Source organism: Symphalangus syndactylus, chromosome X (assembly GCF_028878055.3).
Source record: "Symphalangus syndactylus isolate Jambi chromosome X, NHGRI_mSymSyn1-v2.1_pri, whole genome shotgun sequence".
NCBI lineage: Eukaryota > Metazoa > Chordata > Mammalia > Primates > Hylobatidae > Symphalangus > Symphalangus syndactylus.
Window position 1 is genome coordinate 32,567,795 of NC_072447.2, and position 24,489 is coordinate 32,592,283.

Consider the following 24,489-nt stretch of genomic DNA (forward strand, 5'->3'; position numbering starts at 1 on the left):
ACAAGAGGAGAGCAGGGACAAGCTGGAAACTGCCACACACCTCTGCATTTGTCATCACCCTGTGTGACCTTCATGAAGACCTTGTAAGAATTTGGCCATCTTGAACTTGGTGTACTGTGCAGGAAAGGGAATTCTGGGAAACACAGTTCCTGGCTTGATCAAGTTCACAAGAGATTGATCCATTACATTGAACTTCCCATTTTGAGCATCTCAAGTCTTTTTTTTTATGTGCGGTTAAAAATTTTTATTTTTTATTTTTATTTTTTGTGGGTACATAGTAGGCATATAGATCTTTTGATACAGGTATACAATGCATAATAATCACATCAGGGTAAATGGAGTATTTATTACCTCAAGCATTTATCCTTTCGTTGTGTTGCAAACAATCCGGTTATACTCTTTTAGTTATTTTTAATTTTAATTTAATTTTATTAATTTTTTTGAGACAGGGTCTTGTTCTGTTGCCCAGACGGGAGTGCAGTGGTGCAATCACAGCTCACTGCAGCCTTGACCTCCAGGGCTCAACTTCAGCCTCCCGAGTAGCTGAGACTACAGGCTTGCATTGCCACACCCAGCTAATGTTTGTAATTTTTGTAGAGAGAGGTCTCCTTATGTCGTCCAGGCTAGTCCCTTAAGTCCTCAGCTCAAGCAATCCCCTACCTTGGCTGGGATTACAGGTGTGAGCCACTGTACCCAGCCTGGTTATTTTATTTTTATCTTATTTTGTTTCAATTTATTTATTTTATTTTTTATTGTTTGAGACGGAGTCTCACTCTGTCACCCAGGCTGGAGTGCAGTGGCATGACCTCAGCTCACTGCAACCAGCTCCTCCCGGGTTGAAGCAATCCTCCAGGCTCAGCCTCCCAAGTAGCTGGGATTACAGGCGGGCTCCACCACGCCTTGCTAATTTTTGCATTTTTAGTAGAGACAGGAGTCTTACCATGTTGGCCAGGCTGGTCTCGATCTCCTGACCTTTGGGATTACAGGCATGAGGCACTGTGCCTAGCTGCTGCCTAGTTATTTTAAAATGTATAATAAATTATTGTTGACCATAGTCACCCTGTTGTGCTATCAATTATTCATTCTAACTATATTTTTGAACCCATTGAGTGTTTCTTTTGGCCTCATCTCATCAGTAGATTATAGCAATGTTAAAATACTTTGAGCCTCAAGATTTTCATTTCCTGATGGTATTTACTGAGGAATTTAAAATGCTGTACTTTGGATAGCTTTTGTTCTTTTACTTATTAACACCATGGCCTTTCCCTAGTGTATTTTACCATACAGTGCATCTGTATCTTATTTTCTGACTTTTCTCATTGTTGTTAAAGTTTTACAATCCCAGTAAATGAATTCCAGGCCAGATAATATCATTTCAGTTTTGGAGAGGAAAACGAGTACAAACTTTAAGTAGGAGTAACTTTACATAGTCTTTGGTGGATTTAGGTTAAAAATACCCAAGCAGGCCGGGCGCGGTGGCTCACGCTTGTAATCCCAGCACTTTGGGAGGCCGAGGCAGGCGGATCACGAGGTCAAGAGATCGAGACCACGGTGAAACCCCGTCTCTACTAAAAATACAAAAAATTAGCCAGGCGTGGTGGTGGGCGCCTGTAGTCCCAGCTACTTGGGAGGCTGAGGCAGGAGAATGGTGTGAACCCGGGAGGCGGAGCTTGCAGTGAGCTGAGATCGTGCCACTGCACTCCAGCCTGGGCGACAGAGCAAGACTCCGTCTCAAAAAAAAAAAAAAAACAAAAAAAAACAAAAAACCAAGCATGCCATAAGACATTGTGCTGTCCTTCTGAAACGATAATATTCCACTCTAGCAATAATGAATAAAAGGAGATGACCTTTTTCAGGAGATCTAAATTTGTGTACTTGTAGGCTCTTTGAAATACAGAGCATCAAAATCTTGTTAGTTAGGTTGATATATTCAGCCAGCAAAATTAAGTGGTTTGCTGTTCTCTGACTCTGCGACACATCATTTGTGTTCTGGGTCTATACCTTCTGTCTTCTGCAGTGCAAGTATAACATACATGCTTGATAGTTTCTGATTTTTTTTTTTTTTTAATATGGATGATCTGATGGGGTAGGGGAGTTTAGGGCATGATAAGATACAGAAAGTGCTGAAAATAGTTTTCATTTATTTCCTTCCTGCAATCCATAATGGGGGGTTCATTTGCCTCTTTCCCATTTAATTTTTCCTCTCTAGGGCTGGATAATCTTTTCTAATTTTTTTTTTTTTTTTTTTTGAGACAGGATCTCGCTCTGTCACCCAGGCTGGAGTGCAGTGGCGTGATCTCGGCTCACTGCAACCTTGGTCTCCTGGATGCAAGCCATTTTCCTGTCTCAGCCTCCTGAGTAGCTGGGACTACAGGCACATGCCACCACGCCTGGCTAATTTTTGTATTTTTAGTAGAGAGAGGGGGGGTTTCACAATGTTGGACAGGCTGGTTTCGAGCTCCTGACTTCAAGTGATCCATCCACCTCGGCCTTCCAAAGTGCTAGAATTACAGGCGTGAGCCACTGTGCCCGGCCCTCTTCTAATTTCTTTTAAGAGCATTCACTGATAATAACTGAAGTATCCTGGAGAGTTACATGAACCTCTTAGATGTAGTCATAGAATATTTAATATATTCTGTTGGCTTCTACTGTCTGTTCACTTTTAGAATAGTACAGTAATTTCTTTTTCCAGTAGGTGCTTGTCACCCAGGTAAACACTACGTTTTCCAGTCTCTTTTAAAGCCAGGTGTGGTAGAGGATTAAATCTTGTCCAGTAGGATATGAATGAAGATGTTGGGTACATCTTGGGTGTTTTGCCCTAAAAGGAGTGGAGTTTTGCCCTCCCTGTCCTCCACTTTTCCCCCTTCTCTGTGGCTGAGGTATGGGGAAATTGGTGAGAGTTGAGTTAGATATCTCAGACTGTGATATGGACAGTGCTGGAACCACTTACCTGGACTTTTACATGAGAGAGAAAAATGAACTTCTCTCTCTCTTTTTTTTTTTTTTGGAGACTCAGTCTTGCTCCATCACCCAGGCTAGAGTGCAGTGGCGCGATTTCGGCTCACTGCAACCTATGCCTTCCGGGTTCAAGCAATTCTTGTGGCATTTTTTAAAGACCTGGGGGTGGGGACAGGGGATGGTATATGAAGAGTAGGTCATCAGGGGAACTTCGGTTCTTTTTTTTTTTTTTTTTTTGAGACGGAGTTTTGCTCTTGTCACCCAGGCTGGAGTGCAGTGGTGTGATTGCAGCTCACTGCAACCTCTGCCTCCTGGGTTCAAGTGATTCTCCTGCCTCAGCCTCCTGAGTAGCTGGGATTACAGGCACGTGCCACCATGCCCGGCTAATTTTTGTATTTTTAGTAGAGACGGGGTTTCACTATGTTGGCCAGGCTGGTCTCTAACTCCTGACCACAGTTGATCCACCCGCACCGTCCCAAAGTGCTAGGATGACAGACGTGAGCCACCGTGCCTGGCCCTGGGAACTTTGGTCTAATGAAATAAAATTTCTGCAAATTAAAGTGTTTGTTTTTGTTACCTTGATAGCATTAGTCTAGACTTTCTTAATTTTTACAAGACCATGAGGAGATTATTCATGGTATAGTATGGTAACAAAAATTGTAAGGGTATGGTATGTGTTGATTATTTCCCCGAAAACCATCCTATTTTCATCTCTGTTGCCTCTACCTTTATTAAGGTACATAAGTCCCCAAGTTTTATAAGTCCCCAAGTTTCTACCTCCTCTGAACCATTTTCCCTCATCCTCAACAATCCTTTCTGATATAGAAGTTTATCAGACTTGTGGTATGACTGTTCTCCTTAAAACCTTCAATAATTTCTAATGCCTGAGGACCAAAGTAAACACAGTTTATAACAAACAACAATCAAACACACCTTGTAGCAATCAGTATAACAATGCCCTTTTACAGCAGATTAAATTGTTGAAGTGACTTGTTCAAAGTAGCAGAGGGAGATAAAAGCATAAGCGTGTTTTGCTGTACAGAATTGTGAAAATGGAATCCCTGTTCCTAGGGACCTTAACTTTTAGTAGTGGAAAAGCAGTTTAGGCAGGCAAGTAATTCAGAGATTTGGTATTGTTTAGTCCAAAGTTAGTGTTTGAATGAATATAAGGTAGTGAATGAAATTTGGAGAATCTGGAGAATCTGTTGTTCAAACTTTTTAAAAGAAGTTAAATAGTATTACCTTAAATATAGGAATACATTTTTCTCATTTTGTATTATTTGAATTTTTATTTATTTTAAACTTTGTAATTTTTAATTTTTTTATTTTTTTATTTTTTGAGACAGGCTCACTCTGTTGCCCAGGCTGGAGTGCAGTGGCGATCTCAGCTCACTGCCACCTCCGCCTCCTGGGTTCAAGCAATTCTCTCCTGCCTCAGCCTCCTGAGTAGCTAGGATTACAGGCACGCACCACCATACCTGGCTAATTTTTGTATTTTTAGTACAGTTGGGGTTTCACCATGTTGGCCAGGCTGGCCTCAAACTCTTGACCTCATGTGATCCGCCCACCTTGGCCTCCCAAAGTGCTGGGATTATAGGTGTGAGCCACCACACCTGGCTTAAACTTTGTAATTTTTATTTCTTTTCTTTTCTTTTTTTCTTCTTTGTTTTTTTGAGACAGTGTCTTGCTCAGTTGCCCAGGCTGGAGTGCAGTGGCACAATCATGGCTCACTGCATCCTTGACCTTTTGGGCACAAGCGATCCTCCCACCTCAGCTTCCTGAGTAGCTGGGACCACAGGTGTGCCCACCATGCTTGGCTAATTTTTAAAAATTGTTTTGTAGACTCAGGGTCTCCCTGTGTGGTCCAGGCTGGCCTCAAACTCCTGGGTTCAAGCCATCCTCCTGCCTCTGCTTCCCAAAGTGCTGGGATTACAGGCATGAGCCACTGTACCTGGCCTGAACTTTGTAATTTTATAAGAACATTTTAAGAAAATGCTAATTGGAAAATTATCATCTCTACTCTTTTTCCTGTCAAATATTATATCCATCATTTATAATTTATTTTAGCCTTCTAATACTTAGTATTAATACATTGAGGACTGGTGGTGGTACTTCAGTGTTCCAAACTCAGTCTACTGCTTTACTTGGAAAAGATGATGAAAATAACTACTTTAATGTTTGTGGTTATTGCTCTTTTCTAGTATCTGAATTTTAAAAATACATTGTATAGAGTTATATTTACTCATATAACAAATTTTAGATTTTGTTCTTACGATGTACTTCCAAAACAAGTAACATTACTATTCCTATTTCTTAGTAACTTGTATAACTCAAGATCAGAAAATTTATATTGATCAGACCTTGAAATCAGGGTTAAGCATTCATATTTGAACAGAGGATAGGTTTCTTGAGTATTTTCTCTGTAGTTCATTCCTTATGTATTTCTTACTGTGCTCATCCAAATTTTCTCATTTCTTTGGTTCAACTTTCATGTACTTTGTGAGCTCTCTCATTAGGTGCATATGTTTGTAATTTTTATCCCTTCCTGATGGATTGACTCTTAATGTCCTTCTTTATCTTTTTTTAATTTTTGAGATGGGGGGTCTCACTGTGTTGCCCAGGCTGGAGTGCAGTGGTGTGATCTCATCTCACTGCAACCTTCTTCTCCTGGGCTCAGGCAGTCCTCCTGCCTCAGCCTCCCAAGTAGCTAAGATCATAGGCATGCAGCACTATGCCCGGCTACTTTTTTGTATTTTTGATAGAGACAGGTTTTCACCATGTTTCTCAGGCTGGTCTCGACCTCCTGGGCTCAAGTGATTCACCTGCCTTGGCCTCCCAAAGTGCTGGGATTACAGGTGTGAGCCACCATACCCAGCATCCCTCTTTATCTTTAGTAATTGATTTTTGTTTACCAATTACTGATTATTGGTTGATAGTGATTATTAATAAAGTCCACATTCAGATTTTTTTTAGTTTTTTACCCTATACTTTTAAAAGTCTTAACATCTAGTTTGTTTGATTTTAATATAGCCATCCCAACTCTCTTATGCATGTATATCTTTATCCTTTCAATTTCAACTTATTTATATCTCTGAATGTAAAATATGCCTCCCAAAGACAGCATATAGTTGAATCTTTTTTTTTTGAGACGGAGTCTCGCTCTGTCGCCAGGCTGGAGTGCAGTGGCACAATCTCAGCTCACTGCAACCTCCGCCTCCCGAGTTCAAGCGATTCTCCTGCTGCCTCAGCCTCCTGAGTAGCTGGGACTACAGGCATGTGCCACCATGCCCAGCTAATTTTTGTATTTTTAGTAGAGATGGGGTTTCACCATGTTGGCCAGGATGGTTTCGATCTCTTGACCTCATGATCCGCCCACCCTGGTCTCCCAAAGTGCTGGGATTACAGGCGTGAGCCACTGCACCTGGCCCTGAATCTTGTTTTTTATTTTTTATTTTTATTATTATTTTTTGAGTCAGAGTCTCGCTCTGTCACCCAGGCTGGAGCACAATGTCGTGAGCCAGGTTCAAGAGATTCTCCTGTGTCAGCCTCCCGAGTAGCTGAGACTGCAGGCACGTGCCACCACGCCTGGCTAATTTTTGTATTTTTAGTAGAGATGGTGTTTTGCCATGTTGGCCAACCTGGTCTTGAACTCCTGACTTCAAGTGATCTGTCCACCTTGGCCTCCCAAAGTGCTGGGATTACAGACGTGAGCCACTGCTCCTGGCTGAATCTTTTTAAAATCCAGTCTGACAATCTTTGCATTTTGATTGGATTGTTTAATCCTTTCACATTTAATAAAGTTATTGATATGTTTGGATTTACATCTATTATTTTGCTGTTTCTTTACTGTATTTTTCATTTTTTTTGTTTTGTTTTTCTGTTTCTCCTTTACTGTTTTATTTTGTATTAAGGGAAAAATTTCAAGTGTAACATTTTAATTTCTTTAATGATTTTTTTTAGTTGTTTTGGAGTTATTTTCTTAGTGTTGCCCTAGGACTTACCATATACATGCTTATCAGAATCTACTTCAGATGTATGTTAACTCCAGTAAGATATAGAAATCGTTCCTTCCATGTAGTTCTATTCTCTCTTCCTTTTTGTGATGTTATTATACATGTCTTATTTATTTTAAAACCTGAGATATGTTGTTAAAATGATAACTTTATATAATTTCATATTTTAAAGAAGCTGGGAGAATAAAGGAGAGGAAGTATATATTTGTAGTTTGTTATATTAACTTTCTTATTTACCATTTCTGGTTTCCTTAATTTCTGAAGAAATTTGAGTTACCATCTGGTATCATTTCCTTACTCCATTATAGCTTTGTTCCCACCCACCTCCTTTGTGCTTTAGTGGCCCTTTAACAGAAATTCGTGTGGAGTCATGTTACTGTCTAGTGTCACTTGTTTTCAGTATGTAAAACTTCCTTTACTATTTTTTGTAAGTTGGATCTTCTAGCAATGAATTCTTTCAAGTTTTTATTTATCTGGGAATGTCTTTATTTTGCCATCATTTTTGAAATGTAGTTTTGTTGGATATGAAATTCTTGGTTGACAAGTTTTTTTTTTTCCCCTTTTCTTTCATCACTTTGAATGTGTCATCTTACTGCCTTCCAGTCTCCATTGTTTGTTTCTTTTCTTTTTTTTTTTTTTTTTGAGATGGAGTCTCACTCACTTTGTTGCCCAGGTTGGAGTGCAGTGGTGCTATGTCAGCTCACTGCAGCCTCTGCCTCCCGGGTTTAAGTGATTTTCCTGCCTCAGCCTCCCAAGTAGCTGGGATAACAGGCGTGCACCACCACACCTGGCTAATTTTTGTATTTTTAGTAGAGATGGGGTTTCACCATGTTGGCTAGGCTGGTGTCAAACTCTTGACCTCAAGTGATCTGCCCACCTCAGCCTCCCAAAGTGTTGGGAGTACGGGTGTGAGCCACTGTGCCTGGCCAGTCTCCATTGTTTCTAATCAGAAGTCAATCTTAATTTTATTGAGAATTCCTCGTATGTGATAAGTTGTTTTTCTCTTGTTGCTTTCTTTTTTTTTTTTTTCTTAAATATATATTTTGTTGTTGTTGTTGTTTTTGAGATGGAGTCTTGCTCTGTTGCCCAGGCTGGAGTGCAGTGGTGTGATCTCGGCTCACTGCAACCTCTCCCTCTTGGGTTCAAGTGATTCTCCTGCCTCAGCCTCCTGAGTAGAGTAGCTGGGACTACAGGTGTGCACCACCATGCCCCGTTAATTTTTGTATTTTTAGTAGAGACGGGGTTTTACTATGTTGGCCAGGCTGGTCTTGAACTCCTGACCTCAAGTCATCTGCCTGCCTTGGCCTCCTAAAGTGCTGATATTACAGGCATGAGCCACTACACCTGGCCTTAAATACATTTTTTGATATAGAGATGGGGTCTTGCTGTGTTGACCAGGCTGGTCTTGAACTCCTGGCCTGAAGTGATCCTCCTATCTTGGCCTCCCAAAGTGTTAGGATTATAAGCATGAGACACTATGCCTGGCCTCTCTTGCTGCTTTCAAGATTTTCTATGCCTTTCAGCATTTTGACTATGATGTTTCTGGTGTGGATTTCTTTGTGTTTATTGTATTTGGAGTTTGTTGAGTTGCCTGGATATGTAGTTAAATGTTTTTCATCACATTTGAGAAGTTCTCAGCCACTATTTCTTTTTTTCTTTTTTCTTTTTTTTTTTTGAGACGGAGTCTCGCACTCTCGCCCACGCTGGAGAGCAGTGGCGCGATCTCCGCTCACTGCAAGCTCCGCCTCCCAGCTTCACGCCATTCTCCTGCCTCAGCCTCCCTAGTGGCTGGAACTACAGGCACCCGCCACCATGCCTGGCTAATTTTTTGTATTTTTAGTAGAGACGGGTTTTCACTATGTTAGCCAGGATGGTCTTGATCTCCTGACCTTGTGGTCCGCCCGCCTCGGCCTGCCAAAGTGCTGGGATTACAGACGTGAGCCACTGTGCCTGGCTAGCCACTATTTCTTAAGTATTTTTTTCTGTTCTCTTTCTTCTCCTCTGGTATTCCCATTACATGTATGTTGTTGTGTATTAGTCTAGGCTCTCCAGAGAAACAACCAAAAGGGGATGATGAGATAGATAGATATGTTTAATGGTATCCCATGTTTCTCTGAGGTGCTGTTCATTTTTCATTTTTTCTGTGTTCTTCAGATTGCATAATCTCTATCAATCAGTCTTCAAGTTCACTGATTCTTCTGCCAGCTGAAATCTATTCACCTCCTCTAGTGAGTTTTTGAAAATAAGCTTCATAATTTAGAATAGGTTTTGGTTTACAGAAACATTGCAAAGATAGTGGAGCATTTCCATGTACCCCACATGTAGTTTTCCCTATTATTAGCATCTTATATTGGCATGATACATTCATTCTAATTAATAAACCATATTGTTAGTGATTATTGATTACTGATATTCAAAGTTCATACTTTATTCAAATTTCCTCAGTTTTTATCTAATGTCTTTTTTTTTCTGCTCCAGGATCTCATGTAGGATATCATATTACATTTAGTTGTCATATCTTCTTAGACTCCTCTTGGCTGTTACAGATTCTCAGACTTTCTGTGTTTTTGATGAACAGTTTTGAGTAATACTGCTTAGGTGTTTTGTGGAGTATCCCTCAGTTGGGATTTGTCTGATGTTTTTCTTGTGATTAGACTGGTGTTGCAGGTTTTTGGGAGGAAGACCACGTAAGTAAAGTGTCATTTTCATCACATCGTATCAAAGGGACATACTATCAACATGCTTATCACTATTGATGTTAATTAACCTTGATCACCTGGCTGAGGCGGTGTTTGTCAGGTTTCTGCATTGAAAACTACTCTTTTTCTCCCCTTCCATAATGTCCTCTTTGGAAGAAAGTTACTATGTGCAGCCCACATTTAAGGAGTATGGAGTTATGTTCCACCTTATTGAAGATGGGGTATTTACATAAATTATTTAGAATTCGTCTGCACAGGGGATTTGTCAACTCTGACTCTCTCATTTACTTATTTAAAAAATCATTATGGACTCATGGATTTCTTTTTAATACTTTGATTAATAATCCAAATGTAGTACTACTTTATTTTGTTGCTCAAATTGTCCCTGCTTTGGCTATTGGGGGCCCCTTCAGTTAACTAGTGTGGTTTGACATAGCACACTTCTACTTCTTTCTTCTTCCTTCTTCCTTTCTTCTTCCTTCTTCTTCCTCTTCCTCTTCTTTTTCCTTCCTCTTCTTTCTTCCTCCTTTTTTTTTTTTTTTGGAGAGGAAGTCTCGCTCTATCCCCCAGGCTGGAGTGCAGTGGCGTGATCTCCACTCACTGCAACCTCTGCCTCCCGGGTTCAAGCGATTCTCCTGTCTCAGCCTCCTGAGTAGCTTGGATTACAGGTGTGCACCACCACACCCGGCTAATTTTTTGTATTTTTAGTAGACGGGGTTTCACCATGTTGGCCAGGCTGCTGACCTCAGGTGATCCACCCGCCTCGGCCTCCCAAAGTGTTGGGATGACAGGCGTGAGCCACTGCGCCTGGCCTTCTTTTTTCTTTCTCTCTTTCTCCTTCTCCTCCTTCTCTCTCTCTCTTTTTGTAAACCCACTTCTTTATTTTCTGGCACTAGAATATGCTCCAGGCTCATCTTTTACATTTTTATGCCCCAGTCCTAGTTTCAGCCATTTCACCAAAGAGTCCTGGTTTCTTTCTTTATCTCTTTCTTTTTTTTTTTTTTTTTTTTTTTTTTGAGACAGGGCTTCACTCTCACCCAGGCTGGAGTGCAGTTGCACGATCGCGGCTCACCGCAGCCTTGACCTCCTAGGCTCAGGTGATCCTCCCACCTCAGCCTCCAGAGAAACTGGGACTACAGGTGCGGGCCACCACACCTGGCTAATTTTTGTATTTTTTTTTTTTTTTTTGTAGAGAAGGGGTTTCACCATGTTGGCCAGGCTGGTCCCCAACTCTTGGGCTCAAGTGATCTGCCTGGCCTGTCTCCCAAAGTGCTAGGATTACAGACATGAGTCACTGTGCCTGACTTCTGGTTTATTTTATCACAGAATGGTATTAGAAAGCAGGATCTAGGTGCTAGGTGGGTGCTAATGAATCTTTCATTTTGGTTATTTACTTTCGTATACCAGAATTTCCATTTGGTTCCATTTTCAGTATTCTCAGCCTTCGTTGCCTGGGGTAGAGCTGCTGCCCTATAAATGAGGCTAGGTGGAGGTAGCTCTGCTTGACCAGAATAGTTCCTGCAACATGAAACAGAGGCTGTGAGGGGTGGCAGGGGATGTGAAATTCTGGTAACCTACTGCTCCTGGGGAGAAACTTTCATCTTGGCTACACTCATTGGACATAGAGCTGGGGATGAGGGAGAGGGAATGGGCATGTAAGGAAGTGAGTCCTGGTTCAAATTTTTCCGACTTTGTCTTTTTACCAAGATTCAGTAGATTTTCTTGACTAAATATTTCTGCGTTTGCCCCATGTCCTTAGGGCAATTTCTGCAGACTGTAAATAGTTTCTTCTCTTTCCATATCCTTTGTACCAGTTAAGGCTGTTTTGCTGAGGAGAGGGTCCAGGGTCCACATGAACCACCTCACACTGCCATTCTGGAAGTGCTTTGCTTTGGTTTAATTTTGTTGGAATAAAGTATTACTTATGGAAACAGCATTAGGTAAATATATTTCACATATTCTAAGTAGTAATCTTCATTGCCCCATCTTGTTTTCTATCATCTTTGATACTAATTTATAACAGCAGTTCTTTAGAATTTAGACTCTAACTCACCTCTTCTCTTTGTATTTTATCTTTTGAGAATGAAGCTTCATTTTATTTTTCATAGCCCTGGCAGACTACTTGCATTTATAGTCTTATAACCATCCCTTTTGTGTGTGTATTGTTTCTGTGATGTCTTTCATGAAACTTCTTAGGGCTAAAGGTAATTGAAGCACATTTGCTTTTCCTCCCACTCAAATGCTTTTATTTCCTTCAAACAAATACCTTAGCAATTCTGCATCTAGATGTTCTTCAATTTGTCAATTCTTGTTTTTTTTTTTTTTCTTGGCACAACAGAAGATGTTCTGTTTCATACAGTTAATGAGAGGTATCTTTACTTACATAACTATAAATGATCAATAATGATGATAGTGCAATGCAACTTCAGAAGTTGTTCTAGATTTAGCATAGTTCTAAATTGTTGAGGCCGAGTAGAAAAATTTTCAGTGATACTGTTCAACTTGATAAAATAACAGTACTTTGCAGGTAATATAATTGTCATCAGAACTGGCAAGACTAAAATTGTTTGCTTTAAAATGTTTTATTTTCCTTAATAAAAATATTGCTTTAAAAATGTTAATGACATTTCATGAATCTATTCTTTTGGGCATTGACATAAATTACTGGTCTCATTTGGGGAATCCATTTAAATGCAGGCTCTTTGAGATGATATAATAAATCCCTCTTTCTAGAGTTATTAGCCTTCTTATTACATCATCTATTGTGTTTCATTAGTGTTATCTTTTAACTAGTAATAATGTTCTCTATTATGTGGCTTCTATGCATCAGAGGCTTTATATAATCTTGAATCCTCTTCATTAGCCTATAAGTAGGTAGTATCAGTTCCTCCTAATGAATGAGAAAATAGGCTTGAAGGGGCTACATAACTTGCTAATGGTCACATAATTAGTGAGGGATGACACCCAGATGTGTCAGTATTCTCAAAAGACTAGAAAGAAGGGTCCAGGTAGAGGAAGGGTTTGTGGCAAAAGCAGTGCATGGACTGCTTGTTCATCATCTTTTTTTTTTTTTTGAGATGGAGTCTCGCTCTGTCGCCCAGGCTGGAGTGCAGTGGCACGATTTTGGCTCACTGCAACCTCTGCCTCTGGGGTTCAAGCAATTCTCTGCCTCAGCCTCCCAAGTAGCTGGGATTACAGGCGCCCACCACCACACCTGGCTAATTTTTTTGCGATTTTAGTAGACATGGGGTTTCACCATGTTGGCCAGGCTGGTCTTGAACTCCTGACTTTGTGATCCACCCGCCTTGGCCTCCCAAAGTGTTGAGATTACAGGTGTGAGCCACCTCGCCCGGCCTCATCATCTTAATTGGTCTTGGATTGTTGAAATAAGTTTTCATCTTCTAAGGAGGACATATCAAAATCTAGAAACTAAAAAGTTAAAAAAAAATTTTATGTTAGCCTGAACAATTGAAAATAGCAGATAACAAACAGTATTTAAATTTGAAATGCCTGTGGGTTTCTATATTGAATCCTGTGTCTATGATTATATAAACTAGGAGTTACTTCAAGGAAAATGATGACACCACATTGAGAAGTAGGCTCCTTAGTCACTAGGAGGCTATCTGATTTTCCCACTTACTCTATTGTGAATGGAGAAGAATCCTTTGGTCAAGCCCAGAGCATAGCTCCTCCTCAGCTGATTAGGAGACCTGGAGATGAGATCTGTTTCCTCTTTGCTATAATGAATGTGTAGGGTTTATTCTCTCTATCAGATTCTGGATTCCCTGAACAGCAAGATGGTGGTTTGTATTTCAGTGTGCTTTACATGTCATTTGCATGAAATGACAAGTAACTAACTAGTTGGTATTGTGGAACTATAAAGTAACAAGTAACTAACTAGTTGGTATTGTGGAACTATAAAGTAACAAGTAACTAACTAGTTGGTATTGTGGAACTATAAAGTAGGATGCAATATTGTTTACAAGTTCATTCTCTGTTAGATACTGTTATAAATATGCATAATCAATTCTGTTTTTTTTTTTTTTTTTTTTGGGACAGTCTCGCTCTGTCACCCAGGCTGAAGTGCAGTGGTGGCACGATCTCAGCTCACTGCAACCTCTGTCTCCTGGGTTCAAGCGATTCTCCTGCCTCAGCCTCCTGAGTAGCTGGGATTACAGGCGTGTACCACCATGCCCAGCGAATTTTTGTATTTTTAGTAGAGATGAGGTTTCACCATATTGGCCAGGCTGGTCTCGAATTCCTGACCTCAAGTGATCCACCTGTCTTGGTCTCCCAAGGTGCTGGGATTACAGGCATGAGCCACCACCACTCCTGGCTGCATAATCAATTCTTAATTATTTATGAATTGTTAGAATGGTTTATCCCAAGCTCATTTCTTTCTGTGTATCTTTTTGTTTGTTTGTTTTTGACACAGGATCTCAAAAATCATCACTAGATGCTAAATCTATAGGGAATTATTATTTTGAGTCAGGGTCTTCCTCTGTCACCCCGGCTAGAATGCAGTGGCAGGATCTCTGCTCACAGCAGCCTCTGCCTTTCAGGCTCAAGCAATCCTTCCACCTCAGCCTCCTGAGTAGCTGGGACCACAGGGACATACCACCATGCCCGGCTGACTTTGTAATTTTTAGTAGAGCCAGGGTCTCGCCATGTTGCCCATAATAAATAACAACTAAGACCTCATAGACTTTTCCATTTCTCATTCATCAACTGTTTTTAAATTGTCACTGTGTCTTTTGATTACATCTCTGAAATACTCAACTTTATCTGCCTTTCTCTGTTCCCACTGTTGCTGCTTTAGTTTAAATTTCATCATTTTGTGCCTGACCTCTGTAAATCAGTAGCTTTCTGACTAATGTCTGCCCTAACTCTCTTCCTGCCTCCATGGTGATTTTTCTGACGTATAACACTGGCAAAATACTCAACTTAAACCTTCTCTTGATTTCTTGTTGTCTATGGCAGTAGCCTTCAAACTTCTTGTAAGGCAGTTAGACCCCTTCTTCAAATATAGGGTGTCAACAAAATTTCAACAAATTGAGTCTCAGAGATCTGATTGGCTTTCATTAACGATTCATGGACCAGGTAGCATCCAGTCTACAGAATAGAAAGAGGCCTAATGACCTAGACTGAGTGGGTGCACAAAAAAGTGGAGGAAAGCAGGACCAAGGATCAAATAGTGGATTGGTCATTTCAAGGTTACTTTCCTTATAGGGAATCTTGGCTTAAGGGAATTTAGCTATCATCTTTCTCCTGATTTCTTAGGGGGTCAGATTTTACAAGTAAACAAGTTAGGTTTTGGTTTGGTAACTTGGAACCTTAGCCTGAGTGACTCCATTTGGGCCTGCTGTTCTTTCTTTAACTAAGGCAAATATAATGTTTAAAATAGATTTTTTTTAAAAAAAGAGCGCAACACTGTTGTCTGATTGAAGCAGGATAGGAATGTAGGAACTCTGCTTTTGCTTCTACCTTTCTCAAAAAGCCCCTTGAGCCATATAGGGCAAAGTTTGAAAACCACCAGCCTGAAGCAGAACCTAGACTTCTTAGCATGGTATAGAAGCCCTTTTATGATTTTGTCCATGCCTTTTTTCGTGTTATTCCTGGACTTTTGCCCTGGATTTCAGATATGCTGCATTACTTGCATTCTCCAAACACTCATTTTTTTGGCCTACATTTTTGCACAAACTTTTCATAGAATACCTTTACCCATTTTGTCTATAAGCTAAACTTCTGTTCTTGTCTCAAGTATTAATTCAGATATCACCTCTTCAATGAAGGTTTCTCTGATTTTCCCAGTCAAAGTTAATCTTTTTTTTCTGCTTTTCTAGTATCTCTTTACATTGGAAAGCAGGGAAGACTTTGTTATATGTGATTCAGCAGTAGTAGCTTGAACTTACAACCTGTTATGTGACTTATAATATTTGTATTTAAAATGCCTGAACCAAACTTTTTTTTTTTTTTTTTTTTGTTTCTCACTGCCGTATAATCAGGTCTTTATTCAAAAGAAGCTGTCCAAAATGATTTGACCTTTATGGAATAATCAAATTTAAGAGTTTATGCAGCAGGCTTCTTTTCCTCTGTAGTAGGTTTCTTTTCTGCAGGCTTCTTTTCAGGGGCTGGTTTCTTGGTAGCTGCTGCCTTTTTTCCCACCAGAGGCTTCTTCACACCAACAGCAGCCTTCTTTCCTTTCTTACCTACCACAGGCTTCTTGCCTGCAACCGCTGCCTTCTCATCTGATTTGGCTTCTAGTGCTGCTGCTGCAGCAGCTGCCTTATCCACCCGGAGCTTTTGATTCCTGGCCTGGCGAAGAATGGTGTTCCGGCGCATGGTCTTTGCATATGGGTTTAGCTTCAACATGATTCTCAAGTTTTTCAGTGGGTTCTTCTTTAGGACTCTGCGATGAATCTTCTTGCGTGGTGCTCGAAGGGCTGTTTGGATCTCTGGGCTTTTCAAGATTCTGCTAAGATCTGTATTAATCATCTTGTGCATGGGAAGATTGTAGTTACTCTTGAGGGAAGCGGCTTTACGCCAAGTGCCATACAATTCATCTAACTTCCGGAAAGCACTTTCAGTCCAAATGCAGAAACGTCCCACATGCCCACCAGGAGCAAGCTTCAAAATGTTCAGCTTGCTTACATTAAGCAGAGTAATTCCAGGGATGTTTCTGAAGGCCTTGATGATACCATTATCCTCATTATAGATGATGCACAGGCCCCTGCGCTGGATACGGCCTCGGTTTCTCATTTTGCCTTTGCCAGCGCTCATTCGCTGAGAGGCATAGACCTTTTTGATATCATTCCAGGCTTGAAGTTTCTTAAGGAGCAAAACAGCTTCCTTGGTCTTCTTGTAGCCTTCAACTTTATCTTCGACTACCAAAGGAAGTTCAGGAACTTCCTCAATACGATGACCTTTAGACATGACCAGTGCTGGTAGGGCTGAGGTAGCCAGGGCAGAACAGACGGCATATCGTTTTTGGGTTGTGTTCACTCTACGATGCCAACGGTGCCAGATTTTGGTTGGTGCAAACGTTTGGCCTCCACGACACATGTTTCCAAAAGCACCCTGGCCAGAGCGGTGAGTCCCACCACCTCGAACTCTGGGAATTCGAGCCACAGCTCTGCCGGTACCCCAAGACTCAGCACTGGTCTGATGACCTGCTAATTCACTGACAGCGTAGGGCTGTCTGTTGTTTTTGCGCAAGTTGGTGTGAACAAAGTTCACAATATCTGGTCGAATAGGAACCTTGAATACAGCAGGCAACGTGACATTTTTGCCAGATGACTCCCCCTTTTCGGGAGTACACCGATATCAGTGGGCGAGCACACGCCATGGCGGAGAGAGGAGAGAGCCACGTTCCTCTCAGCCGGGCTGCTGCCACAGGAAAAGAAACCAAACTTTTACCAACATTTAATTGTCTATTTTTTGCTTTCTCATGAAAGAAAATCTCAGATATTTTGCTTAAAAAGCGGCCAAGCACAATGGCATATAGCCTTAACTTGGTTATGAAACTGGGCAATTAAATCTTTTCATTTTAGGTAAAGTCCTTTATATTCTCTGGTATTGTAGATGGCATTATTAAAGTACTGAAGTTTCCTTTTGTTATCTATTTTAAAGGATTGAATATGTACTATGATTATCATGTATTGTGACTCGCATAAAAAGTAGCAAATTTATGACATGATTGGTTCCCTTCAATCAAGGCACTTTGTTGAAACTCTTTTGAGGAAATTTTTCATTCAGATTTATCTTTAATGCAGCTTCCAAATAAGTGCTTGATGAATATTTTATTTAGTGAGTAAATTATGAATTACCTTGTGGTCGAAGATATTGTCTCCTTATTCACTACCTTATTCTCTCCTTCTCCTTCTCCGTATTCCACTTAGCTACATCTTTCTCCTCATTCCTAAAAAAAAAAAAAAAAAAAATCTCTGAATATCTTGGTGCATAAGAAAAGAAGAAAGACCAGTGAATTTTCTTGTTTCTTCCCTGCTTTAAGAGGTGGAATTGACTGTAGATAAGAATTGTGGTTAGGCTAAATATTGCATATATGAACAGCAAGCATACCATAATAGATGCTTAATAAATGTTTGTTGAACTTGAGTAGGGTAGATCTTAGGCTCTCAGTGCTTTAAATGATTACTGAGATTTGAGGATTTCTTCACTTTGCCATTGAATAAACTTAAGGCTTAGAGAAGTAGAAGTGGCTTTGCAGATTTCTGGTGAGTAGGAATTTTTCAATAATTAGAACGATCTGAAACTGGAGTGAGCTGTTTTGTTTTGTTTAGACAGGATCTTCCTCTGTCACCGGAGTGCAGTAGCGATCATAGCTTACTGCAGGTTCAACTCCTAGGGTCAAGCTATCCTTCTGTGTCAGCCTCCCAAGTAGCTGGGACTACAGGCATGGACCAGCACACACGGCTAATTTTTGAAATTTTTTGTAGAGACAAAGCCTCGCTGTGTTGCCCAGGCTTGTCTTGAACTCCAGGCCTTAAACAGTCCTCCTGCCTTGGCCTCCCAAAGTGCTGGGTTTAGAGGCATGAGCCACTGTGCCTGGCTGTGAGCTGTTTTTTTAGGCACTAAGTTTCATATCACACCTGGCACGGTGGCTCATGCCTGTAATTCCAGCACTTTGGGAGGCTGAGGCGGGAGGATCACTTGAGGTCAGGAGTTCAAGACCAGCCTGGCCAACATGGTGAAACCCTGTCTCTACTAAAAATACAAAAATTAGCTGGGCTTGATGGCGTGTGCCTGTAATCCCAGCTGCTTGGGAGGCTGAGGCAGGAGAATCTCTTGAACCCGGGAGGCGGAGGTTGCAGTGAGCCTAGATCCCCCTACTGCACTCCAGCCTGGGCGACAGAGTGAGACTCCATCTCGGGGAAGAAAAAAAAAATCACTTCCTAGCTAGACTAATGTGAAAAAATTATTTGTTTGAGCTTTTGTTTTGATATTAACATGATGTAGCTAAGTGGTATTTTTCTGCTAATTGACCTTTTGAAATTCAAATACTACTTAATTCTATTATGGAACAGTAGAGGAAATGGGGATTCTGGCCAGAGAAAACAAGGAAAAGTACCTCTTGAAGGTACTTGACAGTGAAATGATGAAACCTAAAATGTTGAGATGAATTGCAGCAAAACTTTGATATTTAATAATGCATTTGAAGGGAGGCCCTGTTCTGATGATTAGGCAGACCATCAAGAGCAATGTAGATGTTGCCAACTCATAATGGCAAGCTAAGAGTTCAGGATTTTCAGCTGAATTTATTAAATCTGGAGATTCAAAATTTTTGTCATTTTGCCATATATTGGGGGTATCTTAATTAAAGGGATTTTATGTAGTTCAAAATAAATGTTAAAATTGTTGTACTATGAAGATGACTATGATAAGAGTGTCTTTTGTATGCTAATTGGATGACTCCTGGCAGAACCTCCTAGATAGCTTCTGATGGGGGCTGGTCAGCCAGAAAGAAGAAGGCACTATTAGAGGTTTAGGACTTTCAGCTTCACCCCCAGACTTTCTGGGAGGGGAAAAGGGAAGGAGAATGAGCGCAATCACCAATGGCTAGTGCTTTAATCAGTCATGCCTACATAATGAAACCTTCCTAAATGATGGTGCCCTGGAGCCTTGTGGGTTGGTGAACACACTGTAAAGCAAAACAAAATTCTAAGCCGCCCAGCCAACTGAATGAAACCCTCCTCTCAGCCAAGGGCACTCTAACCTAAATGCTAGTTCAGGCCATGATAGGAAAGACATGCCTCATTATACCTTTGTCCCTTTGGAATTCAGGCATGGCTAACCAGCATTAACGTTAAAACAGAATCTCTGTAGCAGTAAGATACCAACATGATACATAAAGTGTATCACACTTTGTAGCAGTAAGATACCAACATGATTGCAGGCCCTGAAAGAAATAGAAGTATTTTACCCTGAAATATATTTCTCTATTTTGAAATGGCCCTGGCAAAGCTGTCTCTCCTGGGGAAAAAAATCTACGTTCTATAGATAATCCCCTTCCCTTTCCAGGTCTTTTTCCTGGTCCAGGAGAGAATAGTGTCTGGCACCTTTTTAAGTCTGTTTTTTTTTGTTTTTTGTTTTTTGTTTTTTTTTTTTTGAATCAAAGTCTCTGCTCTGTCACCCAGGCTGGAATGCAGTGGCATGATCTTGGCTCACTGCAACCTCCGCCTCCCAGGTTCAAGCAAGTTTCATGGTATTTTTTAAAGACCTGGGGTGGGGACAGGGGATTCTCCTGCCTCAGCCTCCCGAGTAGCTGGGATTACAGGCATGCGCCACCACACCCAGCAAGTTTTTGTATTTTTAGTAGAGACGGGGTTTCTCCATGTTGGCCATGCTGGTCTTGAACTCCTGACCTCAAGTGATCCGCCAGCCTCAGCCTCCCAAAGTGCTGGGATTACAGGCAGGAGCCACTGCACAGACTGCCTTCTTAAGTCTGATAAGAAACATTTACAATCTATTCCATAGAAAGCCTCTGCATAATAAGAACCTTGGTTTCCACAACTCCTTATCTTAACCCAAATCATAGAAGGGAGATTCTTTTGATTCCAGGTCTTTAGATAAACTCAACCAATTGCCAATCAGGAAATCTTTGAATCCACTTATGACCTGGAAGCATCCCCCTCCCCACCTTTGAGTTATTCTACCTTTCTGGAGCAAACCAATGTACATCTTACATGTATTGATTGAGGTCTTATGTCTCCCTGAAATGTACAAAACTAAGCTGTAGGGGGCCGGGCGTGGTGGCCTTATACCTGCAATCCCAGCACTTTGGGAGGCTGAGGCAGGAGGATCACTGGAGTCCAGGAATTGGAGGCCAGCTGGGCAACATGGTGAGACCTCTTCTCTACCCCCAACTCTCCCTCAAAATAATAGTAATTAAAACCAAGCTGTAGCCTGACCACCTTGGGCACATATATATTCTCAGCCTCTCCTGGGGCTGTATCACAGTTCATGGTCTTCATATTTGGCTCAGAATAAATCTCTTAAAATATTTTAGAGTTTGACTCTTTGTCAAAATCATCGAGGTGCTGGGAGGCTGGTGTGCTCTGAGAAGGCACGGAAGGCCTGTGCTGGCTCCCCAACCGCTCATACCTTGCCCTGTGCATCTCTTCCATTTGGCTGTTCCTGAGTTGTATCCTTTATAAGAAACTGGTAGTAAATGTAAGTAATGCATTTCCTTGAGTTCTGTGAGTCATGCTAGCAAATTATCAAACTTGAGAGTGAGTTGTGGGAACCCCCAAATTTGTAGCCAAGTTGGACCGAAGTGTGAATAGCCTGGGTACCTGGGACTTGTGACAGGAATCCGAAGTGAGGGCAGTTTTGTGAGACTGAGTCCTTAAACCTGTGGATTGAATTGAAGGATACTCAGTTGGTGTCAGAGAATCAGGATTGGTGTTAGAAAGGATACCACGCATTTGCTGTCGGGGGTGGGGGGGGGGTGGGGGGGGGAGGGGAAAGCCCTCAGGTAGGCACATGAATCTCCAGCTTACAAATGGAAACGTACCAAAGCTTCAAGAGACTGCTCAGCTCATCATTAAAGTATGCGGGAAAGCTATAACTCCAAAGTGCTCTTAACCATATCTTCTTAAAAAAATTGTGTCCTCTTTGAGGGAAAGAATCTATCTTTTCTTTTTTAAATTGTTATTACTTATTAGTCAGCTTCTCAGATCTCTTTGGAATTTAATTGAATGCTTTTATCAATTAATGGTCTTGATGAAATTGCTTGTATTTTTGACTGTTGTTTGTATGGCCAAAGTAATTTTACATATGCTTCTGAAGTTAGCAGCACAAACAACTGAGGAAGTGCAAGATTTTCACTTGATTTTTCTTTTTTTTTTTTTTTTTTTTTTTTTGAGACGGAGTCTCGCTCTGTCGCCCAGGCTGGAGTGCAGTGGCGCAGTCTCGGCTCACTGCAAGCTCCGCCTCCCGGGTTCACGCCATTCTCCTGCCTCAGCCTCTCCGAGTAGCTGGGACTACAGGCGCCCGCCACCACGCCCGGCTAATTTTTTGTATTTTTAGTAGAGACGGGGTTTCACCGCGGTCTCGATCTCCTGACCTCGTGATCCGCCCGCCTTGGCCTCCCAAAGTGCTGGGATTACAAGCGTGAGCCACCGCGCCCGGCTTCACTTGATTTTTCTTCAGTTTCTTCTATATTTTAAATAGGACACAAATATCTCTGTAAATAAAAATAACTTCCTCCCAATACATTTGGAAAACATCAGACTTCCTGTCCATGCCTCGCAAAGTTGCTGCTGTCTAGTCATTATTACTATTTGTTTTTTCCCTTTGACATAAGTGACCCTCACAGGAATAGCTTCATCACCAGCTGTTTGGCCAGTGGTATTCCACTTACTTTGTTTTTCCCGTTTCTCTGAAATATGCTGAAAGATAATCACTCCGTGCCTTCCTTGGTTTAGAATGAATTTACTCAATTGCTCTGGAAACTTACCTTGGTAAATGATTTGGAACCGTAATGAAGAAACAGGGTAGGCTTTATATATTTTTATATTGATGCCTTAGGAATTGACATTTATTTTTTGAGGATTTTTGTGCTCATTTTCAATTTGAAAGTGTCCTAGTGTTTAGAATTAAATTGTGGGACTTGAAAGCTAAAAAGGAACTTGGAGATCGTCCAACTGAGGAGCCTTATTTTTTAAATGAGGAAACAAAAGTTGTCAAGATCAACGATAAATCTGATAGTTTGGCTTGGTGAAAGAAACCTAGGTTTCAGAAAATCTCTCATGTAGTTTGCAGTTTATAGCCACAAGGACCAGGAGTCTGGAGACTTGATAAGAGGGTCTGTTTTTCAAAATATTAACAGTTTAGCCTGGAAGCTCCCTTTGTGAATTTTCCATGTCATTGACAGTGTTTGAAATCTCCTGATGTCTTCAGGATCAATAACCTCTACCATGTACTTTTATACTTTTTAATTAGTGGATTTTCAAGCTTTTAAAAACAGTAACTCCTTTTTTTCAATATAATCTTATATTGAACCACAGTATACAAAAAAGATACGTGATATTTAATTAAAATAGTTTTTTTTTTTTTTTTTTTTTGAGATGGAGTCTTGCTCTGTTGCCCAGGCTGGAGTGCAGTGGCGCGATCTCGGCTCACTGCAAGCTCCGCCTCCCGGGTTCACGCCATTCTCCTGCCTCAGCCTCCCAAGTAGCTGGGACTACAGGCGCCCACCACCACGCCCGGCTAATTTTTTGTATTTTTAGTAGAGACAGGGTTTCACTGTGTTAGCCAGGATGGTCTCGATCTCCTGACCTCGTGATCCGCCCGCCTCGGCCTCCCAAAGTGCTGGGATTACAGGCGTGAGCCACCACGCCCGGCCTAATTAAAATAGTTTTAAGCATAATTTTAATTTGTTGGATGATAAATTAATGACGACATAGCTAAAATTTATGAAATGCTGATTAGAGTACTGTACATACATATTTCACTTCTGTCTCTAGCTTAAAATATTTGAATGGGTGTACTGTAATTCATTTAAGTAGGCCCTTGTTGATGTGTATTTAGACTGTTTCCATTCTTGTTTTTGCAAACAATGTTGCAGTGAATAATGTATGTATACACTATGTGGTGTGTGTGTATGTGTTTCTGGGGATAAATTCTGGAAATGTAATTGTGTCATTAGAATATGTTTTTAGTTTTGAAGGATTTTATCAAATTGGTCTCCAATTTGATATATATTCCCACCAGCAGTGTATAAGCAAGCTTAATTCTCTCATGCTCTCATCAACATGTTATGTTATTTTTGGTTTTTGCTAATGTAAAAAATTGTATCTCAGTGTGGTTTTAATCTTCAATTTGTATGTAAATTTGAGTAACTTTTTTATGTTTAAGAGCCATTTATGTTTCTTTTTTCTGAACTATTTGTTCATATCACTTTGCCCATTTTAAAAATTGGGTTTCCGCCCCTCTTAATGAGCAGGAGGAGCCTTCTGTGTATTGAGATTAACTTTGTGATATAAGTTGCAGATTCTTTTCCTCAGGTTTTCATTTCTATTTTTCCTATAGTTTGCACCTTTTCCATTTTTATGGATGTCTAAACTCAACCTTAACTTGACCAAAATGGAACCTTGGATTTCTATCCTTCCCTTAACCTCCTTCTCTTCTAGTCTTCCTCAGTGAAGAAACAGCACCTCTCATGTCTCTCTACTCATACATAGCCCAAGCCCAAAACCAAGAAGTTATCTTTGCCTCCTCTTTCCCTCCCTCCCTGTTTCTAATCCATCCTCAGTGATATTGACTTCCTCTCCAACATGTCCCAAATCTATTCATTTCTCTTAATATCCACCAGTTTAGTCCATCCTCCCTTTATCTTTCACCTGGGTGGCTGCCGTGGCTTCCTAGCTGTTCTACCCCAAAACTGACATCTCCCGTTACAGGTACTGAGCCATTCTCTACTCTGTAGCTTATGTGATCTTTTCAAACTGCAAATAATCAGATTGTCATACCACTCCCTGAACCCACCCCTCCTATTCTTGTTCAGAACCCTCCCATAAATCCTTATGTCCCATGGTAAAGATTATGCTTCTTGAAATAGCCCAACCTGCTGTTTCTCCAGCCTCACCTTGTACTATGTTATTGACCCCCACCCCTCCCCACCTCACCTTTGGGTCTCTTGTGTCACCCTGTTCTCTCCTGACGTGGGGCTTAAGCATAAATTATTTTCTCCTGGAGCATCCCCCTTCTTCCATGAGTTTATGTTGAATTATTCTACAGGCCTCAGCTCACTAATTGCTTTCTCTAAGAGAGCCAACAACTCTTCCTAATAGGTGGGA

General features: G+C 40.9%; 1 protein-coding gene and 1 pseudogene across 1 annotated transcript in view; one reads left to right on the forward strand and one right to left on the reverse strand.

Annotated features, from left to right (window-relative positions):
* CDKL5 (cyclin dependent kinase like 5) overlaps nucleotides 1-24,489 on the forward strand; it is a 233,767-nt gene that overhangs the window by 43,789 nt on the left and 165,489 nt on the right. The gene's annotated exons all lie outside the window — the stretch shown is intronic.
* On the reverse strand, nucleotides 15,667-17,053 carry LOC129476287 (large ribosomal subunit protein uL4-like; annotated as a pseudogene).